We start from the raw sequence: 20,170 nt of genomic DNA, 5'->3' as shown, positions 1-20,170 counted from the left end.
GCCTGAGCCTTGAAAGACGTATTCTATAAGCATGAATAAATCCTCCACCATTACTGTTTGCCACAATCAGAAGCCCTTTTCTCCAACAGTCTCTCTTTTAAAAAATTGTTGAATTCCACCCACGAACCATGCTAAACATTTCCCCGGACTCCCCTGATCCCGGCATTATGCTATTTGTATTCATTAAAACTGATTAAGGTTTTCTTCATATTTATCACCAGTTTGACTTTCATAGCTGAGGCTTACTCTGCTATCAGCAGGATTCCTGGTCTCCTTTGGAAGTTTTCAAAGTGAAAATCCATGAACACAAATGAATTCTGGCAGCCAGAAGTCCCTAATTTAGTGTGTGGGTTCAGCGAGATGAGAGGAGCTGTATTTTAGGATAAAACAATTAGATAACCCTGAATTAAACCTATGGTGTACTCATCACATTCTTTTCTTGGATTCATGTGCAATGTAAATGTACTTGACATGATTCAATTATGACTTAAATTCCTGATTGCCAAAGCTAATCAAATAATAAAAGTATAATACACCAATCATATGTACAAAAGTTGTGTAGAGCCATTGACCCTGGAAAGGGCATGCTACCTCTAATTGTGCATTATGGGCTATGTGGCCCCTATAAGTCATAAAGAATAATCGTTAAAATGCTAAAATAAGATTATGAGTTCAACAAAAGGTAGGGCTTTCCATTAAGTTTTATTAATACTGAAGAAGAAAGAGCACAAATGGGGAAAACCATAGCATCTTTTTCTGGTCTGCTGTGTGGCCCCAACTTTGGGGCCCTTACCATCATCACCAAATGCCTCTGATTCCTTGAACCTCTGAACAAGCTCATCAGGAAGAGCTGTGCCCTGCATTCCTCTCAAGATTGTTCTGTTGAAGGAAATAGGAGACTTTCGCTTACAAAGAATATACTATGTAGAGTCATGGAATTTTCAATTTCTCTCTCTGCAAACTGCCCACATTGGTTGGAAACAACAGGTGTGGCCTGACGTTTGAGATGTGACCCCCATTTGCAAGGACACACATCTGCTACTTACAAGAATATGTTGTAGGCTATTTCTCTTCAGCACTCTGCCACCAAACAGGCCTCAAGGAAAAAAGAAATCTGGCAGGCAAGTGTCACCTTATGGAGTCTTTCTAATGGCATGCTTAAGTTTGTATATAGAGAAAGACACTTCACTGCTTTTCTCAGAAGTGTGGTCTGCCTCTGGCTTGTAATTCTTTATTACCGGGAATTTTTTTTTCTCCCAGTGACCTTAAATACAAAAAGAATAAAGTTCTATAATTTGGAGTGATAAATCCTTCCCATCTTTCAAACTTGGCTGAAGTCCTCTCTATCCCCTAAACACCTGGCTATTATAAACTCCTGTTGGCATGCTATTGTCTGAACTCTGTTAGATGCTTACTCACTTTTCATGTGTTTGTATCTTATCTTTCCGATGAGACCATGAGCTCCTTGAAGGCAAAGACTGTCTTACACTGTTATGCGTCCCTGCAATTCTTGAGTTCAGCACCTTACACATTACAGGCACCTGGCTATTACCTTTGATGGTTTAATTTATCAGGAAGAGTCACTGGCTGACAACAGATCTAAGCTTCAAATTAGAGTCACTGTGTCTTAGATCAGAGCTTCTCACACTTGAGTGTTCACATCCCTCACCTGGGGAATCTTGTTACTATGTGGCTTTTGATTCCTAGAACTGTGGGGGTACCTGGGAAGCTGCATTTCTAACTCTCAGAGAATGCCAACGCTGATGGTTCAAGGATCTCACTTTGAGGAGCAAGATTTAAACATGAAGAAAATCAGAAATGAATAAATCATCTAGCAATCATTTCTTTGCTTTTTATGCTTTTGCAGAGCCTCACGTAGATCACACTTCTGGTTGATGTGAATCTATCCAGTTCAGAGATGTTAGAAATATCCAACCACCAATTAAAGGTCTTCTATGCCATAATAAGAGCTGGTGTGGCAGGTAAGTCACGGAGGTACTAATTTGCATTTGTTCCCTTTATTTCTCATTCATTTGTTCTGAGCAGGTAGTCAAGCCCATTCAAATTCTTTGCTTCAGAGATTCAAGAGGCAGGGGGTGGGAGAACAGGAGCTGCAGAAGACAACCCTTCTTTCTGTCTCTTTTGAAATCTGAGTGATTGAAAGGATTACCCAAGGTATTCTTTGGGGAGGGGAGAAAGAAAGAGAAATGGGAAAAATTTGTCTCCAGGCCTGGAAAGGAGAGGAAAACCAGTGTAGCTCATAACATAAAGAACTCCTTGGAAAGTGTGACAGGACCCTGCAAGGTGCACTAGGAAGGCAGGGCACCAGGATACCAGCCTCCCACTCTGCTACGTACTTGTGCCGTAGATGGGATGGAAGCCACAGACTTCTGGGAATACCTGGGCTCTGGAAATGGGCATCTCAATAACACCCAGAGTAAACTGGTGCTTGGAATGGACTCCCATGCTTTGGCCCTGACTACCTGCTCTACTCCAACAACCACAGAAACACTGAATCCATGAGTTAAAAATGTTGAAAGAAGGAAAAAAAAAAAAAACGGAAGTGGAATCACAAAAATGTTTGGAAATAAATTTCTCGTCCACCTGACAAAAAGAGTTTGGAACTGGGTTTAATGTGATTTTAAAGAAGTAAGTCTAGGAGATATTTTTTGTTTAACCAAGTGTAAGAAGTAAGATTTATACTTGGTGAGCCACCTATCGAGTGACAATTTAAAGACGAAATCAAATCATGATATTCCCCATCCCTCACCCTGCAACACACACACACACACACACACACACACACACACACACACACCTTCCCCCAGCCCTCTAACCCCCCAACGACTTCCTATTCCTCACAGAATAAACTCCAGATTCCTTCCCATGAGTTATTACACTCTCTGCGCTATACTGGTGCCACCCAGGATTGTAGCCACGGGCCACATGTGGCAACTGAGCACTTGAAATGTGACTGGTCTGAATTGAGATGTGTTTTAAGTGGAAAGTGCCCACCAGGTCTGAAAGATACAGTGCACAAAACGGAAGAAAGAAAGAAAAAAGATGATACATTTCTGGTTAATAGTTTTTATGGCGATTGCGTGTTAACAGAATGTGTTGGCGACATTGGGTTAATTTCACCTCTTTCTCTTCCTTTCAGAAACGTAGCTACTAGAAATGTTAACAGCATTACATACACAGCTGGCATCTTACTTCTGTTGGACCGCACTGTTTTCCAGGAACTGCTCTCATCAGACCTCACCTCCCTATACACCCTCCTCGGTGTCCCAGCCTCCCCGAGCCCAGTGGTCCTCCAGACTACAAGGCACCTGCGTACAAACGCAAGGCGGCAGCCCATGCGTGGTTGGCTCTGTCTGGAAACTATTCTCCCGACCCACCCCACCCGGGCTCACACCCCATGCAGGCTTACTGCTTGGGTTTCCCCTCATTGCATTCAGCTGAAACTCTGCTCAAATGTCACCTCTCCAGGGACGTATTTCCTTACCACTCTGCCTAAGCCCACGCGCATCCTTCTCAATGCCCTGGACCTGCTTTCCTTTTTTCACATGGCATGAGATTGCTGGCCTCTCCCCAGTAAGATGAGTGCCTTCACTGTTTGTTTCCTTCACTGTCACGCTCCCAGTTACTAGGAGAGTGCCTGGCATGCAGGGGGCGCATGATAGATATTTATTGGATAATTGAATTAAGTGGTTATTCAAAAGTGAGCTCTTGCTACCAAAGAGGCATTTTGCTGAGAGTTTTGTGTACTTTTTTCGTGTTTAATTCTCATAGTAGGTCTATAAATAAATACTATTACAATCCTAATTATACACAGGAAAAATCAAATCTTAGAAAAGGTAATTTAATTTAATTTAATTTTTTTTTTAATTACAAATAACGAGAGAGGAGCTAGTGGTGGTGAATTTTCCAAACAGAGAACCAGGATTGGAGAACCAGGATCCGCAGCCCCGGGGCCCAGGGGTCCGGCCACCCGGGTAGGGCAGCTCCATAATAAATAATGCGGTTGGGGGGTGGGGGGTCAGGGCTGCTCCTGCTTCTTCTTGACAGAAATCCGCTTCTTCCTTGCTGCCAGCATCTCATAGAAGGGGTCCACACTCACTGCTGCCTGGATGGACTTGATCCACTCCTCCTTCTCCTCCTGGGTCGGGCCGAGAACCGGTACACCATGTGGTTCCCCTCAACCACATGTGGTTCCCCTCAACCACCCGGCCGGCCGCCTCTGTTTTACAGGCTTTGATGAGCTGCCCCTTGTTGTTGGGGATGTAAAGCTCAAAGCAGTTCGGTTTTCAGGGGTCATCCACTTCTCGGATGCTCAGATTCTCCAGGGGGATAATTCCGTGGGGTTCCTTGTCGGTGGGATCCTGAAAATGGTAGAGACAGTTGTCTGTGAGGATAAACCCGCGCCACTTCCACGTCTTCACCCGGGCCCCTCCCAGGTTAAGGAGCCAGCCCTCCGGATCCGGGTTGAAGAAGGTGTGGGTCAGGTCATTCCCATCATCCTCAGGAATCTTGAAGGGCTCATTTCGGATGCTGTCATAGAGGTTCCTGAGCAGCACCTGGGGCAGGTCCCCACCCTCGTTGATGCCCCGGTTCATGGCCACGAAGCGCTCCAGGCCCGGCTTGTCCCGGATGTTGGGATTGTGAAGGCTGGTGTTCCCAAGCGTCCCAAACACCTTATATAGATCTATTTACTCAATCCTAATGGTAGGGCACTATTACTGTCTCTTTTTTACAGGAGGGGAAACTGGCACAGGGGGTAAAGTCATTTACCTAAAGTCAAGTAGCTAGCAAGTGGTGGGGCTGGGAGATAAAGCCTGGAGGGTCTGACCCCCAAATCCAAGCCCTCCTGCCTCAGGGCCAGGTTCACACATTGGTGAATGCAAAGCAGGTTTGACTAGCACTCCTGCTCTCAACCCCCAGAATGCCCTTACTGTGATACCTACTCTCAGTCAGAGAAGACCCCCTCTTGGCACTTGGACTCATACTTACCTCCACCTAGGCTCTATTCCTGCTATCCAAATTCACTGTCTAAAATACTGAAGACCCCATTAGGCTCCTCAAAATATGTTTATTCTCCTGCACTTCCTCTTCTTTATAAAAGTACCACTAATTTGCTCAGTGTCCCAGACCTAAAACCTTACAGGCCTTTGCCTTGCTCCCCTCACTTGTTGCTTCTACCTACAATTCTCTCTTCCCATTATTTTGCTTCTCCTCCTTTTTTCCAATTCCTACCGCCATCCACCAAGTTCAGGATTTTGTCAATGCAGACCTGGACTTTGGGAATAATATGTTAAATTTTGTGCTTGTTGTCACTTTCTCCTCTTTTAACTCATTCTGATGAATGATGGAAATTTTAAAAAATAAAACACTTCAATCCATTGCTATCATTTTAAAAAGTTTGAATGTACTCCTTATTGCCCAAAGGATAAAATTCTTTGAAGTTCATCCGTTCAGTGTCATTCAATGTCATCCTCAGTTAGGGCTAAATTGTTTTTCAAGCCTTATCTTCCACCACCACCATATCTGACCTTCTGCATTCTGGCTGCTTTACTGTCAGAAAAACGTCCTTTGTACGTTTTCACCTTTGCACTGTTATTCTTGGCATCCCCTACTCAATGTACATTTTACATTCTTTAATACATCCTAACATATCACACTCCTCAGTAAAGCGTTCTCTGAGCATCCCAGTCTGAAATGTTATCGTTCCCCTAAGCTCTTATACCAAGGAGATTTTGCAGAGTTTACTCATGAAATATCTGCTTAGATTTAACCAAGATTCCTTGCACTGAAATGTTAATTCTTGTTCTATTGCCAAGTATCTCTCTTCCCTGGAGGCACACACCCAGCAAGGGCTCTGCTAAAAAATAATTTTGGAATAATCTATGTTAATAGATGGAATCCAATATCACAAGAATTTCAGAACCAAAGATTGTATTTAAACTTGAGAAATTGGCATCTTTTTATCTCATGTATGCTTTTATTTTGTTGTGGAGGTTTGTTTATGTAAACCTTCTGGAACAAGAATGGAATCAAAGTGATCATATTAATGAATTGCTTTTCTTTTCCAACCTAATAGAACTGGAGGAAAAGAAACACGATGCTGGATTTCCTAGAAGCTATTCTTACTCTTTGCCCAGCCACATTTTATGAAAATGAAATGATCAGATGCTAAATCTTACATTTTGTTTACTTATAGAATCGAAGGAGAATTTAGAAATCAATCCAGCCACCTAATTTCACAAGAGAAAAAAACATCAAACTCAGACTAGACACAAAGCCAATGGCAAATAGACAGACAAGTTGAACTCAGATTTTCGGAATCCCAGAAAATCCACCTTACCACCTCTTGTCTGGAGGAAATTCTACTCAACCTAACTGATGTTTGATGTATCATCTAAATTTGACATAAACACAGATTCTGCTTGGGACTTGTCATCATTACCTGCCACATTAATTATTTGCAGTCAGTGCACTGTATTTCATAAGAAATTTCCAATTACATTATCTACTATTGTGATGCTCACAACTACCCTGGGATGTCAGTGTCAGCAAGTCTAAAGGCAGAGGTGAGGTGGGCTGGAAGAACGCGAATGCATCAGATGTGACTGTCTAGAAATTCCTTGTCCTGACAAATGTATCTCTTCATGATCCCTTAGTCAACAAACATCCAGTGCCTATTTTGTGGGGACACATGGTACTTGCCTGCAGGGGTTTGAGAGAAAATAGGCAGGCTATGTGCTAGGTTATGCATGTGAAATATCAAATCATGGCTCTGTAGGGCAGCAGAAGTGAGAGAAGTGTTGGGACCCACTGTAAGCTTCTTCATAGAGGGAAGACTTGAACGGTACCTTGGAGCCCCGGCAGGATTTACATAATGGTGATGCCCAATTGAACATGTGCATTCATTCTTTCTGCCTATATAAAATCTACACTTTATAAAGCATTTTTATATTCTCTACTCCATTTAATCCTTTGGAGATCCTTGACCCTCTAAATGAACAGCTCTCTCAGGGTTCAGACAGCCAGTGTAATCTCTGAATATTACCCACTCTAGAGAAAATTCTTTTGAATGCTTGCTCCCTCTATTAAGGTGAAAATTAAATTCTCAAGAAGTAGGGCACGGGTTGGGGGAAGAGCAGGAAGGTTTGGCATTGTTCAGTGTAGCCCGGAGTCCCTTGGCTCAAATTTGTCAGGCTAATGACGCAGCCATCTTCCATAGGCAGAAGTTTAAGTGATGGAATGGAGCCTAATTTTGCTAATTGTGTATTAAACTGGTGTTGTATTACCAAAGTGCTGAGTCAACAATCAGAAATGGGTTCTTCCATCTTTTATCAACACAAAACTTCTCTTGTCATTGGATAGAGATGCCGCGATAAGGTGACATTTTGTAGTATGTCAATTCCAAGAGGGTTGGATAAAGGTTTCTCGTAGCAGAATAAGTTTCCTTTCTAAAACTAGAGGATTTTCACATTAGTCTAGAAATGCTTATATCCCATTTCTTACGTTGATTAAAATGCTAGTTACAGGTGTTAAAATTTCACAGCTGCAACTTAACATTAAAGGAAATAGGTATCAAACCCTTATTATTTTATTTTAATTCTCCACACTGAGCTGTCCATAGAAATTCAATACTATCTTTGACCTTTACAGTTCAATTTGACCCACAGGCTGTATGTACTCTCCTCCCCCCCACAATTCTGGGGGTTGCTCCTGTTGACACAGCTATTAAATGGCTAGCATTAGGGTTGGTTTCTATGGTTGCAGAGTGAAAGATGGGTTTTCTATTACATTTTCTAGCACAATGTGAGCAAGAGGAACAGCCAAGCCTGTTGGAGAAAGTCTAAATGCCAAATTTAGATAAAGAGCCAGGAATTGAGAATGGGTTGGGAAACAGAACCAAAAAGCTGGACCTGTATGGATTGGCATTCAGATGAGAAAGGATCAGATGTCTGGTGTGCAGGTGGCCTGAGCCCAGTTGGACGCCCTGGAGCAGACCAGCCAGCACAGCATCCAGCATGAAAAATAAGCTCAGGTACTTGCATTCATGATGATCGCCTTAGCCAAGCCCAGAAGTGATGTCTTAAATGGCAAATGGGCACTTCTCTGTAAGTTGATCCTTGGGAAATTGTCAGAAAAAAGTTGGTTCTTGGTGATAGGAGGGATGAGTGAAAGAACAAGTAAGTAAGTGAGACACCATCACCCACTGAAAATGAGTCAAAATGGCCAATTTGTGTATTGAGAAAAACACCCTTATTACCTTCTCGCTATGGAGTGGTTTCACTTCCGGTCCTGACATACCACAAAGTTGTAGATTAAGATGTTGTTGAGAGAAACACCCAAAATCTAGTCAATCCAATCATTTCTTATTAGGATTTCCCCAATTGATTAGTGGTATTTCCAGAACTGAGCTAAGAATTTGGTTCCAATGGGAACTTTAGGATCATACTACTTAGCACACAGAAGTAGTCATTTACTAAAGAGGACACCATCGCCTTATAAGACTTACAGAAGCTTTCCAAGTGCCTTGCCTGGTTATACTGGAGTGGTAAACCTGCCTGTCCTTTCTTATAAAAGGAATGTTATGACCGTAATGTAACAGGGACATCAAAACCCTATTATATGGGTTTTGTCACACCGTGATAACAGTTACACCTCTTTACGAGCACTGCTTTAAGATAAATAGAGAATGATAAAATTCTTGAGAAACTTTGTTGGACATTTTTGAGACTACTCTAATGTAACCAATGTATTTATACCATCTCAACAGTGTTAGAATTTTCATTATAAGAAAAAAAAAAGAGCAAATTATTTGGAAACAATATACATGATATCTAAAGAGAATTTTTTATTATTCTATTTCCCATGCTACAAATGTATAAAAAAATACCCTTTAAGGGTAAATTATTGACTTGTTATAATTTAGTTTCCCGGACCCCAGGGAGTTGTCTTTCTGGCAATGTTTTTCTTTTTTTCTTCTTGGTACACCAGCCACATGTACTGAACGCCCACTGTGTGCAAAGACTTGTACTCAAGCAACCCCTTCCCATGCCTGGAAAGCCAAGAAATAATTATGAACAAAAAAGGTATAAAATGGTGGTAAGTAGCAGTATACAGGGCTCCCTCAGTGAGCCATTGTATCGCTGGGGACAAGGGCATGGGGAAGGCAGGGATGGAAGGGTTAAGTCATGTTACTGTGGCACCTAAAACTGCTACACACATGTTCTAATTCAGATCACAGAAATGTCAGGGATTTAAAAACAAAAAAAAACCAAAAAAAACAAGGTGTCCGTGACCATGAACAGCTGACCTTAAATATGATCTGTTTTGCAGAATGGCTGTGCCCTCCACCAAAGCCCCTTTCTGCTTGTACTTGACATTTATACTCCTGAGGGAGCCATCCATTTATTCGGTCTTCAGAGTCCCTACTGATTCCGGCCGTGTTTCTCACCCCTGCAATAGTGTGGGCGGCCATAGCCATACTCTGACTTTATAAGAAAGGAACAGCTATTTACCGTTGTTAGGGAAACAGTAATACAGAGACAATAACACATTACTTAAAATCAAAATGTTTAGAGTCAGACTGACTTAGTAAAAATCCCTGCTCCTCTATTTCCAATTTAGAGGACTTTGGGCAAGTTTCTTAACTCCTCTGTGTCTCAGTCTTCTCATCTATAAAATGGGAACACTAACAGCATCTTTCTTGTAGGGTCACTGTGAGGACTGAATGGGAGGCTATATCCATTAGGCTCAGCTGACATACACTGATGATCACTAAAAGACAGCTCTCAGTCATTGGCTCTTTGGGAAAAATGTGCTTGGAAGTCCCATTTGTCACTTAGAAATGCACTTATAGAACTGCCTACTTTGTGTTGAGGAGCAGAAAAACTGGTCAAATATACTTGAAAGAATGAGTATACGGACAATGACCAGATTATATATAAAAATAAAACTCTGTGGCAACCTGCAGCAAGTAGCCCAAGAAGATAGCCTGTTTACAGTAAGTGATCCAAGAAGTCAACTACTATCTGAAGTGAGTATTCCAGGAAGCCAAACAATAATCCCTGTTAAACTCATCCCCAAACAGCCAGGACTTGATTAGTAACTAACATCTCTATTTTTTTCCCTCCAGCTTCTAACTTAGGACCACATGGAGAAGGTCAAATAGGTACCCTTAACCAGCCCCATAGGATGTCCCGTTTCTAGTTAGCCCACATCTAGTCTAGCTTCCTCAAGCCAACAGCCTCTACTTAGGGCCCACCTCCACTTAGAACACACCTGAAGCCCTCCTCTTTCTTCACTATAAAAACTGACCCTCTCCTCTGCTTGCCTTTGAGTCTTTGCTGAAACTCAAGCGATGGTGGCTTACTCCCCAGCCACAGCAAATTCTGTATAGATAGCCTTTGCTGGTACTCATTTGGGTGCTTTTTATGTATTTCCACACACCTCTCAAAACACAAAGCTAAGCTGTCCTAATCATGGGGAGGGGATGGAATCTGCTTTTGACTCACTGCTATAGCCCCAACATCTAGCACGGTTATCTGGTTCATAGAGACATGAAAGAATGAATCAAAATTTCTCTCTTCAAAACCAATCAGATTACCTGTAGCACACGAGCGAAAGGAGTGAGCTGGGACAAAGGGAGGATGTCCCTTGTGAGAAGAGGTCACTTAGGGAAGAGAGCCTGGGTAAGGTGCAGCTCTTCCATAATCCTAATTAGCTTGTTCTAATTACTAAGGTCTGAAAGCCATGCAGGCCCCTGACCCACAAGGGATGCCTGGGTAGCTCAGTCAGGTGAGCATCTGCCTTTGGCTCAGGTCATGATCCCAGGACCTAGGATCGAGCCCTGCATTGGGCTCCTGCTCAGCAGGAAGCCTGCTTCTCCCTCTTCCTCTGCTGCTCCCCCTCCTTTTGCTCTCTCTATCAAATACATAAAAATAATTTTTTTAAAATACAGAACATGAAAAAAACACAAAAAAATTTTTAATTTTATAGTGCTATATATACATTGAATATTACTTTTTTAAAGAAATAAGAAGTAACCTTTTATTTTTTCATACTTTATTTGAATACTCCATATTGGGCATATATTATTAATTCAACAATAAACAATATTAACATTACTGAAATGGACATTTGATACATAAGAGACAGAATCGTCTAATTTGGATATGAACATGATTTATTTAGCAAATATTTATTTTGAATCTATTTCAGAGGCATTACACTAGGTATGAGGAGGTTTCTAAAGGTATGCAAGAGGCTGGTCCTTGTCCTCAGGGATTGGGTTACACAGAGAAATTTTTAAAAACCCTCTCATATAAGCACCTAAAGTTCAATGTGGGATGAATAAAATAGTGACCACGGTTACCACTGGAAGCCAAAAGAAGGCAGGCCACTTCTCACTGAGGTGAGAGGGAAAATATCAAGAAGGAGGGACATTTGAGTTTGTGTGGGAGGCTGCCCAATAGAAGTCAGGGAAGGACATGCTAGGCAGAGGGCAGGAGAAAGAGGTCAGAAGCAGCAATGTGTAACAGACTCCTTTGTTAGACACATTATAGCACAGTGACCATCTTCATAGCATTTATTACACCTGTAATTAATTTATTACTTGAGCAATTTTTTTAAATTGTTTATTTATTATTATTTTTTTTTATTTTTTTTTTAAAGATTTATTTATTTATTTGAGAGAGCAAGAATGAGAGAGAGAGAGTACATGAGAGGGGGTAGGGTTAGAGGGAGAAGCAGGCTCCTTGCTGAGCAGGGAGCCCGATGCGGGACTCGATCCAGGGACTCCAGGATCATGACCCGAGCTGAAGGCAGTCGCTTAACCAACTGAGCCACCCAGGCGCCCCTATTTATTATTATTTTTTAGAGAGAGAGAGAATGTGTGCAAGCTAGGAGAGGGGCAGAGGGAGAGAGAGGGAGAGAATCCTAAGCAGGCTCCACACCCAGCATGGAGCCCCATGCAGGGCTCGATCTCACAACCCTGAGATCATGACCTGAGCTGAAATCAAGAGTTGGATGCTTAACAGATTGAGCCACCCAGGCACCCCAGCTTGAGCAATTTTTTTTTTAAATGTCTCTTTGTAAACTATAAACTTTATAATTGCAGGAAACATGTCTATTCTGCTCACTATTATATCCTTCAAATCTTAAAGCTTAATTGATGGTCAGTATATATTTGCCAGATGAAAGTGCCAAGGCTTGTGAATGGGTGCAATGTAGGGATGATAGTCACAGATGTAGGGGACCCCCACTCATAATCGACTTTTGGTTCTGGGCAAAAATGGCAACTTCATTCATAACAAATGAAAATTCAACTAGACATATACAAGGGGGTTTTTTTGTTTTTTTGTTTTGTTTTTTTTTTTTAAAGATTTTATTTATTTATTTGAGACAGAGAGAATGAGAGACAGAGAGCACGAGAGGGAGGAGGGTCAGAGGGAGAAGCAGACTCCCCGCCGAGCAGGGAGCCCGATGCGGGACTCGACCCCGGGACTCCAGGATCATGACCTGAGCCGAAGGCAGTCGCTTAACCAACTGAGCCACCCAGGCGCCCCTGTTTTTTTTTTTTTTTTTTTTAATTTATTTGACAGAGAGAGACACAGCGAGAGAGGGAACACAAGCAGGGGGAGTGGGAGAGGGAGAAGCAGGCTACCCGTGGAGCAGGGAGCCCGATGCGGGGCTCGATCCCAGGACCCTGGGACCAATGACCTGAGCCGAAGGCAGACGCTTAACGATTGAGCCACCCAGGCGCCCTATACAAGGGTTTTTAAATGTAATAGTCACAGATTGGGGGGGGGGGTTGCTAAATATAACTTTCTTTCATTTTCATCAGTGAACCCAACTTAGTTTCAAAGCCCTTATTTCTGCTTGGGAGTGGAAAAAAATAACTAATCTTTCAGGGTAGGTTAATTTCTGATTTGATACCTGGTCTCTACTGGGCTAACTTAATCTCTTCAGGGGAAATTCTGTTTTGTCAGTTGCTTTCTTCTTGTGTCAATTTCCCTCCCCCTTTTTCTCCCTACCTGACACCTTGGCCACAGGAGAAGGTCCAGAGGGTTCTTTAATTCTAGTGCTGTAACTCAGTTCTCTCTGGCTCCCACTGACCTCCAGGTGAGGTACCCTTCACCTATCCCAGCCTTCAGACAACAGCCTCTGTTATCAATGCCCTAGTGTTGGTGTCCACTGTAGTTCATGGCTTGTTCTGGTGTGGCCTTGAGTCAAAGGTGCTTGATGCTGCTGCTGATGTTCTTGGGTTTAGACCAGCCTCCATTCAACCCCTAGCTTTGGACTTCCCACTGGCCACCTCTGCACCAGCATCCCACCATGACCCCCAAGTACACTGGCAGAGCCATATGAGTGATTCTAGTGAATGGACTATGAGCAGAAGTGTGATGTGCTCCTTTCTGGACTTAGGCAGTGGGGAAAGGCTATGCAGTGCTGCAAATTCTCTTCTCTTCCAGGAGCATAGAGACCTTAAGGTAAGGCAGCAGAGTGTCATGATGGGAAGCAATGTGAATCATTTAGCTACCACGTGGGGGCAAGCCGTCGGAGAGAGTTAACCAGACCCACAGCAGGCTTTATGAAAGTGGGAAATAAATAGGTTTGGTATGTATGTGTTACTACAACATAACTTAGCCTGTCCTGACTTTTACAGTATATTAGCTAAGCTTTTAATTTTCTGTATTTGATGCTTTGACATCTGGGGTCCTGCTAACTAACCCTGGAGAGTCTACCCCTTTCTAGGGTTAACAGATTCCTAAAGATATAGACAACTCACCTGTGAGCACACTTTTTAAATACAAACTAACCAATCCAGAACCTATATCCCAACCACCTTCTTTCTTGGCTCTCATACTCTGGGCAACAATCCACCAGCTCCAATCATCCAGGGCCAGGTACTAAGCAACAAGGACAGGCTCTACATCCCACAGCACACTGAATGTATTCAAACTACCCTGCTTACCATACTTCACCAGTTTCTTCTCAAAGAAGCCACATTGAAGGCTTTTATCCACACCTCTCTCCTCTCCCGAGGTGCCTCATGTGCCCCCTCCATGGAGAATGGTGCGGCCCCTCCTCTTGGGAACTGCGAGTAACAACCTATCTTTCAATGGGGCAATTGTTTTCTCATTTGCTATCCTTACTATACCTCACATTTTCTATTAATACCCCATATTTTAAAACAGAGTGACTATTTTCACCAATGGGATTGTGAGAAACTTGGTGGCAGACACATGTCACATGGTTCTTTGGAAGGCAGTCTGTAATTCAGTGTGTGGCACATAGTAGTATATAGTCAAATCCATGTATTAGTATATGTAATTTATATATACTATATTGTAGTACATATAAACTACACAGCATATAAAGCTATATACTAGTATACAGTAATATATAGTCAAACATGATATATTCAACGAATTAATGGGAATAACACAAATCAATATATACAATGTATTTTTTGAAGACAGGAGAATAGCAGTGCTAAAACCTTCAGAACTACCCACCTTTGAAAGTAGTTAGGAGGAAGAAAGAATGAACAGAATGTTATGAAGAAAACCATCAATCACAGCATAGAGCCATCGACGCCAGCCAAACAATTCTGACAAGGAATGGTGATAAAGAAGCAGATTTTAAGGAGGGTTGAATAAAAAGGCCAGCAACAATAGTGAACCCAAGTACCGCAGGTACTTAGAGACAACGTTGATGGGCTCACTGTTATCATCCTGACCAGTGCAGACTTGGGAATGAGGAAACACTGCCTTCTGAAAGTTAAACTTGAAGATCAGCCCATAGTGGATCCTATCACAATATGCCAATTAGGAAGCAGAAGAGGGAGACAACAGACAAAAACACAAGTAAATGTGCTATTAAAATTGGGAAGCTTGCTCTCAAAGAAAATGTGCAAATTGTTATGACAGTGTAATCCAGAACAAAATGTAAATTGGTGGCAGGGAAGTTTCCTGATGAAGAGACATTAAAGCTGAGACCTACAGAAGGAACTATAACCTGACTGAAAATATAAACATATCTGACAAACGAAGAGGGTGTGTTCAGCCATAACGTCTCTGAAATGAAGAGTCACGAAGGTAGAAGTCTCAGCCTGGAGACTTTGGGTGTCAGCAAAGTCATCATTGACATGGTGGCAGATGGGGGCTCCCCTGGCAAGATTCACATGCCGTAGAGAGCCAGCTCCCTTATCCTCCGCTATCAAACCTTAGCTTCAGCCATTAGACTTTCAACTCATCTACCATCCCCTGTTCTGAATCCATGCCAAACTTCTGATTATAATTTGGCTTCCCATGGGGGTCTGCCTACAAAGAAAGTCTGCACTGATCATGTGAACTTTAAGATATTTCTGATTTCTAGTGGTGGTTAATTAATAAAGTAACTTCTGGTCATGATTTGCCTTTGCATAAAAATGACAACAGAGAGAGAGAGTGATGTCCATAGATGTTTTGTTTCTTGTACCTTTTAAGTGCATCGCTGCAGATTAACAAATTGTTGTTCTGGTTTCTGCCTGAGGTTCAGGAGCGCTGAGGTCAGCTTCATGTAAACAGCGTACTGGGACTTGATTGTCAAGAGAGTCCTGAAGCCTTAGGACAGTCAAACAGCTTTCAAGGCAGGCTAGACCCTGGGACACAGTGACCCACTGGAGAAGTCCTTCCTCTCCTCACAACAGCCACTATGTCCCCCTTTCTCTCCACCACATACTTCCTCAACTACCAGTAAAACAGTGGGAGTGGAAACCACGTGATACATACTTAGGTAGTTACTTGTTTAACATTGAAAATGCTTAAGCAGAAATTAGATGGTCACTGAATACCTAAAAGGATACTGTCGAAGCTATTAGATGACCTAAGGTCACTCTAACCTCTGAATGAATGAATGAATGAATGAATGAATGAATGAATGAATGAATAATAATGTCCTTTGACTTAGGGTGATTCCTTCCTTTTGATGACTGAGAAGGTCTAGGTGCTGCTGTTCTCATTCCTAGGCTGAGTTCTTCATATAAATAAACTTTAGCAAGGACCAAGTTTCCCCTCGGGTCTCCCAGAAACACTCAGACAGAGCAGGATCCCAGCAGGGAATTCAGCTCAGACCCAAACTGGTTTGCACACTACACAGTAGGTCCCAGGCATAAGACTAATTAGAGAAGGTGAGGACCTAGGCTGGGGAGAAGTAATATATGTACCTACAATATGTGTGTATGTATGTCCAGGGACAAGGCTGGATAACAAAGGACACAGGGCACTTGGAAGTTGGCCGATGGCACATAAAAGTGGTAAGAAGCAGAAAATTGCTGAATGGCCAGAGTCTAGCATCTGGAAAAGGATCAAGAGTTGAGATGAGAAATCCCAATTTGTCGCTGGACTGCTGGAGTGGTGGATGGTTGGCGTGGTGGATGCTAGCAGGTGCTGAAGACTGCTGCATTTTACTTTCCTAGAGTAAAATTCCTAGGGCTTGGCTGTGTTACCCCACCTTCATCCCTGATTCAGTAAGTGGTAGCTTTTATTACTGAAAGTGCTCTGTCTTATAATGTACAAGTGGTAAAACAGTATACATAATGCAAATAGATGGCTATAATTAATCTCAATACGGCACCTGAAGAGCAAAGAGATGCCAACACAAATCACTGCCCTGGAGCCTTGATGTTTTGCTGCCCTTGGAATCAGTGACACAGAGTTTGTTATAGGTGAAACTGTAACATAATGAGATCCTTCTGGTGGATTTGGTAACTACGTCCTCTTGGATGAGATCCATTCAGAGCACATGACACAGAATTCCATGTCTAAGCAGCCATTTGTGAATACACTGTATTTTAATGGTGTCCCTCAATTTAAAAAATGCCATTCAAGTGGGTAAATATATGGCTATATATTTGACTCTATTTCTTTTTCTAGCGTATGCCCAAACTAGACATATTAAAACTTTAAACAGCACTGGAGAGTTTCCACATTTTAGAGTCAAAGTTTATGTAGTTGAGATAAGTAGGGGATTACAGGTTTTTGCTGAAGTTATTTAGCTTGTAGCAGCAGAAGTGGTAGTAATAGTTACCATAACTTAGATTTGTAGAATGCTTACAACGTGCAAGGTGGCTTTCTAAGTGCTCCAGGTGCATCCCCTGTGCTTCATCCTTACAAAAGTATCAACTAGGGACTTTTTTTTTTTTCATTTTAAGATAAGAATCTCAACCTTCACCCTCACAAAGATGTGCAATTATCAAGTGCTGGAATAGGATTTCGAATCCAAGCCTATCTGGCTCTAGAGTCGCATTATCGACTGCGACTCAGTATTGCTCCTTTTTCCTTAGCAACAAAACCAGAACAAATATCTCCGATCTTATTTGTTAGCTTTCCCATTAAGAACAATTTAAAACTTGCTAGGTTTAATCAGTGAGCATTTCTTGAATATCTAGAATGTGTTTAGCCAAGATAAAAAGGATGAGAGATGATCTGTGCCTTAAGAAGTTTCCAATCTGAAGTTGGAAGAAGAAAAGAATACACATAAAATAATAACAAACAGAGCAGAAATGAATAGAATTAATGGGGGAAAGAAAAGTATATGGTCCAGACTCTGACTGTCTGAGATGTTGGGATCACTGGAGGATGAAGCGACTGGCAGATTTAAAAGAGATAAGCCTTGATCTGAGTCTGGGAAAAAGATGAAATCTCTCTTATATGTTCTTTGTCTTTATACATTTATATATATTAATACATTAATGTATATTAATACAATATTATAAATATTAATACACACATATGCCTATACATAAAAATAAATCACATTTTTAAAAAATGTGACATAAATATATATACCTGAAAGCATACAAAACACATATGTATGGCCTGATGAGTAGGTATAAAGTGAACACATTATAACTTCCTCCTGGGTTAAGAAATTGAACATAACTAGTTTCCAGAATTTCCCCATGTGTTCTTCCCAATCCATACCCAATGAAGCACATTTGATGACCTCTTATTATTTGAAGGAAAAAAACTGTAAGTAAAGGACCCGACGATTATGTTCGTGGCAGTTTGGTGTTTTACATTTGAAGTGGCTTCGGGCATAGACAAAGTAAAAATCCAATTGTGTCTTAAAAGACAGAAAGACTTGCCAATAATCAAGCTGGTCTCCGCTCAACCAACCCTGAATATATCTCACGATGAATAGCCGACCAACGAGGCGTTTCTCAAGTAGCTTCCAGATGTTGCTGACTGAGACATCCTTCTCCTACCATGACAAATAGGGCAGAATTAAGGGAATGGCAGGCATGTGACACAAAGGTAGCTATGCCCATCTTGGCAGGACCCTCTCATTCAGCTGCAGACCCCCAAGGCTGAATAATCTGAATGAGCACAACTGAACAAAGCGTAAGCCCACTCCTGCTTGATGGAACTCTAATCCTGCCCCAGCTGGGGCTCATTAGGTTTAAGGAATGGAACAGTCATATTTTCTGAAACACACAGTAACAAGAAAAGCCTAATTAGAGAGCAAAGGGTAGAAGTTTAGCAGCCCTAATAAATATGATGTGCTGAATGCATTATCTATTTGGCAGAAAACAAATTATGGAGTAATCTGCAGTATTCAGATAGTCTAATTTATGGCAGCTCATTTAAAGAAATGCTTTAACCCAGCATTTTGAGATCATAAAGCACATTTTACCAAGTGCAAGCATGATTTTCTGGAATGTAGAGAGGTTTTTAAGGGATGGAAATTTTCTGGAATATATTGAGACTATTTGAATAATGTTTTAAAGATTAATTAGTTCACAAATGCTATTCCAGCAACTTGATATTACCAAATGATGGGAAAAACATCTCTTCATGTATTTTTTTCTGAAATGCATGGGAAATTATCCACTGGACAATTATTTTAGGGGACCCATTTGGTCCTTGATCACTGTTGCTTAGATGTCATGCAATTGCCTTCTCTTGTGCTCAGAAAGCCAAACTCCAGCCCTCCAATTGCCTACCTGCCTCAACTCTCCCTACCAGTTGGGCTTTGCCCATAGTGGCCTACTTTCTGATACTCAACCAGGCTACTTCAGGTCTCATAGACCTAACATTGGCTCTTTCCCTCTGCCTGGAATCTTGTGTGACTGGTTTCTTCTCATAGTTTATTTCCCATGTCTCTTCTGCAGAGATATCTTCTCTGACCACTCTCTATTCAAGAGTGTGAAGACACTCTCTCTCGTTCCCTTCTCTGATTTTCTTTTTTTTTTTTTAACTCCAAAGATCTTTTTTTTTTTTTTAAAGATTTTATTTATTTATTTATTTGAGACAGAGAGAATGAGAGAGAGCACATGAGAGGGGGGAGGGTCAGAGGGAGGAGCAGGCTCCCCGCCAAGCAGGGAGCCCGATGCGGGACTCGATCCCGGGACTCCAGGATCATGACCTGAGCCGAAGGCAGTTGCTTAACCAACTGAGCCACCCAGGCGCCCTTCTCTGATTTTCTTCACAGCACTTATGACTACTGGAAATTAACTCAAGAGTTCACTCATTCCCTGTCTCTCCATTTAGGATGTCCATTCCACTGAGCAGTGACCTTGTCTTGCTCATTCATCTTCAATCTCCACTGCCAAGAACAGGACCTGGCAGATGGTAGGTGTCCCCCATAATAATGGAAATTTGAAGTAGTGAGAAAAAAATGGAGAGAAACTTAGGTAGATCTTGGCTCCAGAACTGTGAAAAATAATTTGATTTCACAAGATATATTTTAGAAATCAAATGTTCTTAACTTATATAGGAAAGAGTATTTAATGGTGCCAGTACTACAAGTAATATCTTCTTTGTGTGTATAACTTCAATGACTTTCCTGTCACTGACTGAAAAACATATTCTAAATACATATTGTCTTTTTCTTGTGAGTGGGAAAACTAAGGTCTAGATTGGCCCCTACTTTTGTTCAAGCCAGGGCCCATGAGAGACAAAACCAAAGTTAAAATTCAGTGATTTGATTTCTATCCCCTGGATTTATCTTCCCACAATTTTCCTTCTGGCTGAAGATAGACAAAATAGATGATAAATGAAGAAATAGTCACACAATACTTCTGTGACTTTTTAATAAAAGTAATTAGTAAAATTGCCTTGAGTTATTAGTTTTTGAAAGTATTTGTTTTTCTTTTTCTTATGAGCAA

General features: G+C 41.6%; 1 pseudogene; it reads right to left on the bottom strand.

Annotated features, from left to right (window-relative positions):
• Nucleotides 1-4,033: 4,033 nt before the first annotated feature.
• Nucleotides 4,034-20,170, bottom strand: part of LOC118012636 — a 65,969-nt pseudogene continuing 49,832 nt past the window's right edge.

Source organism: Mirounga leonina, unplaced genomic scaffold, assembly GCF_011800145.1.
Source record: "Mirounga leonina isolate KUSES-001 unplaced genomic scaffold, KU_Mleo_1.0 Mir_151, whole genome shotgun sequence".
Taxonomy (NCBI): Eukaryota; Metazoa; Chordata; class Mammalia; order Carnivora; family Phocidae; genus Mirounga; species Mirounga leonina.
This window is presented reverse-complemented; position numbering and strand designations above follow the sequence as displayed.